Genomic DNA, 10,648 nt, shown 5'->3' on the forward strand with positions numbered 1-10,648 from the left:
CTCTAGGCTGTCGCTGGAGGAGAAGCGCAGACGCCGCAACGAGGACCTGGTGTTTCACAGCGGTGGTGTTAATCACATCGCGATTCAGGGTAAAAGCCAGAGCCCGTCAGTAGAAAAGAGTTTACTGACGGGTGGAGTATCTTTGAACAAATCTTCCCTTGCAGCTACTCTTTTGAATGTTATGTTGGAGTGGTCATCTGGCAATTTTAGTACTCAAGCAATTATTGACTCTGGGGCGGAGGGAAATTTTATTGACTCTGCTTTAGTAAAAAAACTCAGACTTCCTGTGATTTCTCTCTCCCAACCTATATCTGTTCATGCTCTTAATGGTTCTTCTCTTCCGTCCATTACTCATTCAACTGGTCCAATAAGACTGATCACCTCTGGTAACCACTCTGAAATTATTCATTTTTTTTTAACAGAAGCTCTTGTCACTCCAGTAGTCCTTGGACATCCTTGGCTGGTAATACACAATCTACATATTAACTGGAGACAGGAATCTGTAATATCTTGGAGTGAGAGCTGTCATGCTACGTGTTTGTTGTCTGCCTGTTCTTCTGTGTCTCGTTCTGTTTTTCAGGAAGAACACATGGATCTGTCAAATGTGCCCAAGGAGTACCTCGACCTGAAGAGAGTGTTCAGTAAGTCTCGAGCTGCTTCTCTGCCTCCACATCGTCCCTATGACTGTGCTATAGAGTTATTGCCAGGTACGTCTCCGCCTAAAGGCAAACTTTATTCGCTCTCTGTTCCAGAGAGGGAGGCCATGGAGAAATATATTTCTGATTCTCTAGCAGCCAAGATCATCCGCCCTTCTTCATCACCAGCAGGGGCGGGGTTTTTTTTCGTAAAAAAGAAAGATGGCTCCCTCCGTCCTTGTATAGACTACCGAGGGCTGAACGCTATCACGGTAAAGAATACATATCCTTTGCCGCTGATGTCTTCTGCCTTCGAACGTCTGCAGGGGGCATCCTTTTTCACGAAATTAGACCTCCGCAACGCTTACCATTTGGTCCGCATTCGAGAAGGCGATGAATGGAAGACTGCCTTTAATACCCCCAGGGGGCACTTCGAATATTGTGTTCTTCCTTTCGGTCTGTCCAACGCCCCTGCAGTCTTCCAAGCACTCGTGAATGACGTGTTGAGAGATATGCTAGATCAGTTTATTTATGTTTACCTGGATGACATACTGATATTTTCTCATTCTCTCCAGGAACACGTTCAACACGTCAGGCGAGTGCTTCAGAGGCTGCTAGAGAATGGGCTTTATGTCAAGGCGGAGAAATGCGTTTTTCATACACAGTCTGTTCCTTTTCTGGGACATATCGTGTCAGTCGAGGGGATGCGCATGGATCCAGAGAAAGTTCAGGCTGTGGTAGATTGGCCAACCCCAGATTCCCGCAAGGCCCTGCAGAGGTTTCTTGGTTTTGCCAATTTTTACCGGCGTTTCATTCGCAACTTCAGCCAGCTCGCCGCGCCTCTGACTGCCTTAACCTCCCTCAAGACTCCGATCAGGTGGTCCAATGCAGCGCAAGTTGCGTTTGATCGTCTGAAAAGCTGCTTTGTTTCAGCACCTATTCTTATTGCCCCTGATCCATCACGGCAGTTCGTGGTGGAGGTTGACGCATCAGAGGTGGGGATCAGTGCTATCCTGTCCCAGCGCTCTTCCTCGGACGGCAAGATGCATCCCTGCGCGTATTTTTCTCATCGTCTCAACAATGCTGAACAAAATTATGATATTGGTAATCGAGAGCTGTTGGCCGTCAAGCTTGCATTGGAAGAGTGGCGTCATTGGCTAGAGGGTTCGGGGGTTCCCTTTATTGTTTGGACCGATCATAAAAATCTGGAGTACATCCAATCCGCCAAAAGATTGAACTCTAGGCAGGCGCGGTGGGCTTTATTTTTCGGACGTTTCGATTTTTCCATCTCGTACCGACCAGGTTCCAAGAATGTTAAACCTGATGCACTTTCTCGAATTTTTGATCACTCTGAGCGCGCATCATCTCCTGAGACCATCGTGCCACGCAGACTTTTTATCTCTGCTGTCACCTGGGAGATCGAGTCGAGGGTCCGCATGGCCTTAGAAGGGGTAACGCCTCTGCCTGGATGCCCACCGAGTCGTTTATTTGTGCCAGAGGAATTACGGTCTGACGTCATCCGTTGGGGTCACTTTTCCAAGTTGGCCTGTCATCCAGGGGTGAGTCGTACCTTGTATCTAATCAAACAACGATTCTGGTGGCCAGTTATGGCTCGTGACATAAGGAATTTTGTGTTGGCTTGCTCAGTTTGTGCTGTTTCTAAGACTTCCAATCGCCCCCCCGCTGGACTTCTTCAGCCGCTGTCAGTGCCATCGAGACCCTGGTCCCATATTGCGCTAGATTTCGTTACGGGTCTTCCCCCCTCCAACGGGAATACGGTGATTTTGACCGTAGTGGACCGGTTTTCGAAAGCCACTCACTTTATTCCTCTGCCCAAATTACCATCAGCCAGAGAGACAGCGGCTGCTGTCATTGACCATGTCTTTCGTATTCATGGCCTCCCGACGGATGTGGTTTCTGACAGGGGGCCTCAGTTCATCTCTAAATTTTGGAGAGAGTTTTGTCATTTAATGGGGGCGACTGTTAGTCTTTCTTCTGGTTTCCATCCTCAGAGTAACGATCAAACGGAGAGAGCCAACCAAGATCTTGAACGCATGTTACGATGTTTCATCTCTCAGAATCCATCCTCCTGGAGCCAGCAGCTCTCATGGGTTGAGTACGCACATAACTCATTACCAGTGTCTGCCACGGGCCTCTCTCCATTTGAGTGTAGTTTAGGGTACCAGCCACCTGCTTTTCCCAGTCTGGAATCCGAAGTCGCGGTTCCCTCTGCCCACGCCTTTGTCCAGAGGTGTCGACGTACTTGGAATAGGGCCAGACAGACCCTCCTTTAAGTAGGTTTGCGCACCAAGGCTAAAGCCGATCGCCACCGGTCTAAGCCTCCCGTTTACGTTGTCGGTCAAAAAGTGTGGCTTTCATCTAAAAATATTCCTCTCCGCACCGTATGTAACAAACTTGCACCTAAATTCATTGGCCCGTTTTCTGTCACCAAGATCATTAGTCCGGTGGCAGTCCGCCTCAAACTTCCTCCAGCGTACAGGAGAATTCATTCCGTTTTTCATGTCTCTAAATTGAAGCCTGTTTTTCATACGGCCATTAATCTGCCCACTCCGGTTCCCCCCCCGCCGCGTCTCGTAGAAGGGGAGACAGTTTATTCGGTTAAGCGCATTCTGGACTCGAGACGAAGGGGACGAGGATTCCAGTACTTGGTGGACAGGGAGGGTTACGGTCCAGAGGAGAGGAGTTGGGTTCCTGCAAGGGACATATTGGATCATTCTCTCATCGATGATTACAATCGCCAGGTAAACTCTTCTGGGAGCGCCATGAGGCACTCTTAGGAGAGGGGGTACTGTCACGGTTTATGGATCTGTGTGTTCCTCCTGTATGTTATGTATCATGCCTTGTGTGTTGTCATGTGTGAGGGTGTGTGTTTGTTTACCTTTTGTGTTGACAGCGTGCTAGGATCAGCTGATGTCATCAGCTGACTTATCATCCTCCAGCTGAACCTCATTTGGCTGGCTATATATTCCTCCTGTGGTATGTGTTGGTTATCAGTCCGTTGTTGTCCTTGTTTGTCCTTGTTCCTGACTGTTGTCTCCCAGTATTATCCGCTGTCTGTTTGATGTCATCGTTGTGGTCTGTGGCTCTCTTTTGTTTGAACTTTCGTGTGTCCTCTGTTCATTAAAACACTCGCATTTGGATCCTCCTTGTCTTGATTCGTGACAGACTATCTCTGAGTAAATTTCCATTCTTTGGAAATCAGTAGTCCAGTTCCACCCCCTCTCCCTGTCTGACGAGGAGTGTGGGAGAAAGAGAAATTAGCAGAAAGAGCTGCATGTGTAGCATTGTCCTCCGGAATCAACCAGGTCTCAGTTAGAGCCATGAGATTATAGTCAGAATGTGTAGCTATGGAGGTAATAAAATCTGCCTTGAGAACAGCAGATTGACAATTTCAGAGGCCCACGGAGAGAGAGTTGTGAAATAGCAGATGCATGTATTGAACGAAGGTTGTGATAATTATGCCTGCAGTGTACCTCCCGTGCTTTGCGAGTGTTAGTAACAACAGGAATTAGAAAACACATAATAAAAGTGCAATGAAAACAATAATAAGTGCAAAGATTAAGTAAAATAAATAAATAAAGTACTCAGGTGCTTTGTCTGTGTCTTTGCTCGATGGAGTCACACAGGTAGAGTCAATGGTCTTTACACTCGTCGGTCTTCACACGCAGTGAGACTAGCTGCTTATATACACCCCTGAGCGCTTGCTGATAGAATTCAGCTTGACATGCCTCAAGAGTTCCCACAATACAACAACAGAAACTGAGGCGAGGGGTGCAAAACCGACCGTGATCCACACACAAGCTCTTACAGTAACCAAGGAAACAGTGAGTAATCTTTCTAGCACTACACACAAACAACTGAAAACAAGTCTAAATGTACTTACACGCTGCTGGTCTCGTTGCTAAAATGCTTCTCCTTATATGGTTGAACAAGCCATCCTACTTCTCTTACTTACTTACATTGTCTATCCATCCATCTATTTATTCATTTTGTTTAGTAAATGTGTTATTTTTGAGGCTGACCTCAAAAAAATATAATAATTTTACTGCCAGAATTTTAGGTGCAGGCTAGGATTGTCTCTGCCATTGGCAGATAACGTTGTTTTTTTGGCTTCATAGGACATGGACTTTCAGCATGCAGTGGGACGGTTTGCTGCTGAGTGTGACATGGCAGGGAAATAAACAGCACCTTTGAGTCAGAAACCATGGTGCTTGACTGGTAAAAAGGTGGCCATCTCCAGTTTGGAGAGTCTTTACCCCAAATGGAGTACAAGTATCTGCGTTTTTTTTTTTCATGAAAAATGGAATGTGAGTTTAAAAGATGGATCAGTGCAGCAGCAGCAGTATTGCATTTGATGTGATTGTCTGTTGTGGTGAAGTAGCTGAGATGAAAGGCAATTTTCTAAATTTACCACTTAATCTAGGTTCCTACTCACATCTATGGTTATGACTAAAAGGACAAGATCTCGGTAACAACCGGACACATTTTGCAAAATGTTATGACCTGCTTGTTTGAGTTGCACCATAAAAGTGAGATGAGACAACAAAATAGCCTGAATGCAAATGATTTATTATAAAATGTAACTCAGAACAATCAATCAAAGCAACCAACAAATGTCTAGGCATAATAATGAAGATAAAGAACTTAGGATATAATCACAACAACACTTTAACTACATAATATAAGTAATGCAAAACAAAACCATAAAGTTAAAGAGTCAATGAGATGGCAGGTCTTGACATGTGGACTCCTGAGTAGCCACAGCGTCCAGGGGTAGCTAGCACAACAACTTTTACATACCCATTGATGAGTAATGCAGGCATCCAATCAGGATTTACCACATATTCCAATCTGGAGTCTTGGGATTATCACATTGTATTAATATTGTAAAACTAAATACTTGTCGCTCTGCCAAAATCATCAAATATTCATCAAGTTTGTATTCTACTCAAAACAGTAAATGTAGTAAACTAGAAAGAATTTTGAATCTAAAAGTAAAGAAACTTTACTAATAAATCAATGATTTGTTTCTCATTTAGGGAGTCAGACAAAGAACATCATCGAAAACAACACTAGCTACATGAATACACTGAAGAGTAGAGTACAGATATATCCGCACCTGTACAATCACTTGCAAAGAGATTTTAAGCAGCAGAGATGCTGTTTGCCAGATGTTTATGAAACTGTTCTTCTCTCAGTTGCCATCATTGTTTACAGTAAACGCAAGGAGCGCAACAAATTTCTACAAAATTTTCACAGAGGCACAACAAACACACAGACGCAGGGGAGAAAGACAGAGACTGTTTACATGGACATCAGTAACTGACTGTTTAATGACAGTGGAATGTTTGATACCGCACATTGTATAAGAGAAAAAAAAACTGCATTTCTCGGTAACTGAGATGCACTCAGTATGTCAGAAAGCCATGTGCGCGTGTAGACTATCCTGTCAAAAAACGCGTTTACATGTTTACACTCAAGAGAGCAGCATTTACAGCAGATCCTTCAGTCCATAATATTGTATTGATATTAACGTACTGACTTTAAACAACTCCTCTTCTCCCACTTGTTTTGGCAACCCAACTAGTCGTCTCTCTTCCGTCTGAACACTCTGTCAGGTAAAACAGTCTTTAAAGCTATCATACATATTAATGAAGTTGCCCCAAATACACAATAGAGCGCACTGATTGGTTTGAAAAAAGTCTTTCTCATGAATGAATGCAGTACACTCAGAGACAACATGAAATACTCCCAGGTACAGACAGACGGTCTACATACTGGAATACACGCAAGGAAGTGTATGGGTAGAAAAGTCCAGTATGACTGCGGCTTAAGTGCATGTGAATGGTTTCTTTCCAGTGTGGATCCTCATGTGTTGATTAAGGTATGATGAGCGGCTGAAACTCTTCCCACACTGAGTGCATGTGAATGGTTTTTCTCCAGTGTGGATCCTCATGTGTTTATAAAGGGATGATGAGCAGCTGAAACTCTTCCCACACTGAGTGCATGTGAATGGTTTCTCTCCAGTGTGGACCCTCATGTGGTAATTAAAGTGTGATGAGCTGCTGAAACTCTTCCAACACTGAGTGCATGTGAATGGTTTCTCTCCAGAGTGGATCCTCATGTGTTGATTAAGGTATGGTGATTGGCTGAAACTCTTCCCACACTGGGTGCATGTGAATGGTTTCTCTCCATTGTGGATCCTCATGTGAATCTTAAGAATGTCTTTTCTTCCAAAACTCTTTCCACACTGAGTGCAGGTGAAACGATTCTTGTCTCTCCTTTTTAAAATACCATCAGTCTGTAAAAAAGTTTTTTCCTCAATTTTGACATGATGTTCCTCCTGTTTACTCCCCTCGTTCTCTTCAATTATTTCTAAAATAGTAAAAAAAATAAAACATTATTTTTCATTAAATCTTAAAGGGCACCAAGGTTACCCCTTTTTTCAGATTTAATACAAGTCTTTTGCGTCTCTAGAATTTGTATATGAAGTTTCAAATCAAAATAACCATCAGATTTTTCATTATACCTTTTACAAGATGCTGTTTTATACTGATTTCCAGCAGGGGGTGGTTTTGTCGTACTGTGCCTTTAAGCCAAGTTCTGCCCCCCCACTGTTTCTACATGCCTCCTCCCTCAGCTGCGTCAGACAACAGACAGACTTAAAGGAAGGAGGTCTCACGTAGCGTTTGTGAGATACTACAGTAAGAACTAACCTTTACTAATCAGTATTGTGAAGTTGCATTGACGAGTCACACACAATATCGTTACAAAGCGTGCGCGCGCGTGCACACAAACACACACACACACGCAGGCAGACAGACAGAGCGCGCTTAGCCTAGTTAAGGCTAACCTCAAGTACTGTGTGGATATCTGTTATGCTAATGTACAAAATAAACCTGATTTAACTTCCACAAACCGGGATTGAAGTGTCTTCTTTTATAATTGTTCTGACACGCGGCTGTGCTGATGAAGTAAAGCTGAAGTAAAACGCTGTTATTAATTACACACATACTCTGTTGTACAACACTTTAAACATGTGAAACTTACTCTTAATCACATTTGATGATGATTGCTGATCCTAGCGAACAGAACAGAGCTTTTATTCCCGGTTGCTTTGCATATGTCTGTCTGGTCTTGTTGACATATACACGCGACTACCGGAACATGTTAATGCGCGCAGCTGTCAATCAATTCGGTGGGTGGGGGGATCGCACACCTACGTAATGGTGCGATCGATTTGAAAACAGCTCCAATTGGCCGACCCTTTTTTTGTAGTTAAATTGAAAAAAAAGGACTGGGTGTGTTCATAACACCCCAGTATGACGGTCTATACACTATACCAACACACAGATCTGTCCAAACAGCTTGAAAAGTAGATTTTTTTTTACCATAGGTGCCCTTTAAAATGACTGCATGCATGTCTGATACTTTTCGCGTTGACTTTAAATATGTGTGCATTTTCTTGCCTGGCAACTTCCTGCTAACATAAACAAAACTTTCTGATGGCAAAAACATCAATTTACTTCAGATATCTTTCAAAACAGCATATTCTGTGCAGTGAAATAGCTCCTGTTTGAAAGTGAAAATGAAAGCCAAGACCTTTAAGTGTTTAAGTATCTTAACTACACATTTATAGGCTGTATTACCAAAGAAAGATTAAATTTTTAGGGTAATGGTGTCATTAAATATGATGCCAGACATTCAAAGCTTAATTTTAATATCTCAATAATAGCTGTGAATGTAAATATGTTGTGACAAAATGGCATTTTATATGAGAATATAATATTATATGAGAGTCAGAATGAGCAGTATGGTAATTCTAAGTTACAGAATTCTAGTTCCACTGTTAATATAGCCTACTCTCATGTCTGTACTAACGCAGAATGAACCGAGTGCCCCGATGCCCATTCTGACCAATCACAGATGTTTCTGCTGAGCTCCTGAACACAGGCATTCAGCTCATGCTGATATGCTCTCTTATTGGCTGCAGCTCGTCACTACATCTGACCACACGTGGGGTTGAGTCGGCCGACTGCTCTGAAATATTTAGCATGCTAAATGTTGGATTTCCGTCGGCGACGCATCAGCGAGCCTCGTTGATGTGTTGTTTAGTAGTTCACACATAAAGAGCGGCTCCCGCAGAGCTCCCGCAGATTTCTTCCCGATCACAGCCCGATCTGTCGGCGAGCTCGTTAACTTCCAAATCAGGCTTAAAATCCATTAGTGTGAACTAGGCATTACTTGACTGTGTGAGACCAATCAAAGATCAAAACATGACCTCTCTGGACAATCGCTCACTTTTTTTGATTTCTAATCATCTTGTTTAATCCCGCCCCTTTTCGCAGCGCCATACAACAAAATGTTGCATGCTCAAACTCTAGTGTGACTGCAGCTTCAGTGTGGGATGAGTTTCAGCAGCTCATCAGAAATTAACCTGTTAAGCTTTTGGGCTATTTTGGGTATTTCTGCCTGAATTTGGCCTTCCGATTTAAAAAGCTTTCCATAACCACATGCAGATGAATAGATACAAAAGTTTGGTATCATTTTAAAAGAAATCCTTTGAAATTTCATAAAATACTGTGTAGGGGATCAACCTATGTTTTAATATTGATCATGGATTAATTAGCTAATTTTATTTAAATCGGATCCTGAAGATTCGAATCATCGATTCGACTCAAATGAGTCAGATTGAATCAGATCAAAAGATTCACACTTTATCTACCATTTGTCCCGCAAATAGAAGACATCGTATCTACCAATCTTGTTTATATTATTTACGTGGCCAGCGATAATAACATAACACAGTATTGAGTTAACTTTTAGCAAGGTAACAAAATCTACAGCTCGAGGCAATGACTTAGAAGCACATAAACAAGAACACAGTTCTTACAAATGAGTACAAAGATTTATTGAGCTACACTACGATAAATGAAACCAACTACGTAATAAGCAAACAACAAACGCACACACACATTCACACAGAGGCAGTTCAGAGGATGCAAAATGAGTTGACAACGTCCCAAATTAATTCTAATATCTCTTACAAGATCTTAGAATAACACCTGAGAAACCACCAAAGCAGAGATTTATCTTATCTTTAACTCCTTACGATCAATCTGCACAAGATGAGCAAGAGACAACATTAGTGTGTGTTACTTGCGCCCTTATTGCTGAAGTCGAATCTCCCTCGCTGGCTGGCCTTGGGGAAACACAGTGCTCCTGATTGGGTGGTTACTCGCTTAGTTGACGTCTTTGGGATTCACACGCTCGTGAATGGCTGTTGTCCTTGGTTACAGAGGTGACGGATTTCTGAGAGTCGGTAAGCTGAAGTTCGTGCAGTTTCGGCGGTCCCAAAACATGGAAGTTGGTGACCCAATCACGTGGCGGCGTGGTGTCCGGGCAGGTGAGAGGGGACAGAGAGCAAAAGCATGCGCAAGCCAGCTAATGCAAAAAGCAAAGTTTATTTGTTGCAGGGCGTTTTTAAGTGACCTGGGGCCTCATGTATCAACGCTGCGTACGCACAAAAGCTTTGCGTACGCCAGGTTTCATGCTCAGAATGGCTCACGTTTGGATTTACTAACAATGAACTGAACGTGGGAATGTGCGCAGCTTCACGGCAGCTTTATGGCTGGCGTACGCACATTTTTGTGCGTGTCTGTTTTATTTCCATTGGCGACTCCTAGAGGCAGTTGTGTTAAATTCTTCTCTACAAAGTGTCTGAGCCTTGCAATGGCAGCTGTATGAGACAGGTTCATCTAGTAGGTATGTAAGGTTTCCATACCATACAGTTGACCAGCTAAACATTAAAGCACAATTTGCAGCAGTCGCCTGTTTTCTCAATGTAATCTGAGCGATCTACCGCACGCACATTGCTATAAAGACACTATCTGAAGATAAATTTGCATGCGTGAATCAGAAACATTTCCATTCAATAAATGTGCAAATAAAATATGATGCACAAACTTATTGATGATTCCTACTAGTCTTTC

At 43.0% G+C, this 10,648-nt stretch overlaps 1 protein-coding gene across 1 annotated transcript in view; it reads left to right on the top strand.

Annotated features, from left to right (window-relative positions):
• Window positions 1–10,648, top strand: part of LOC141381809 (uncharacterized) — a 705,874-nt gene that overhangs the window by 227,940 nt on the left and 467,286 nt on the right. The window lies entirely within an intron of this gene.

This window comes from Danio rerio, chromosome 4, assembly GCF_049306965.1.
Source record: "Danio rerio strain Tuebingen ecotype United States chromosome 4, GRCz12tu, whole genome shotgun sequence".
In the NCBI taxonomy this organism is placed as follows: domain Eukaryota; kingdom Metazoa; phylum Chordata; class Actinopteri; order Cypriniformes; family Danionidae; genus Danio; species Danio rerio.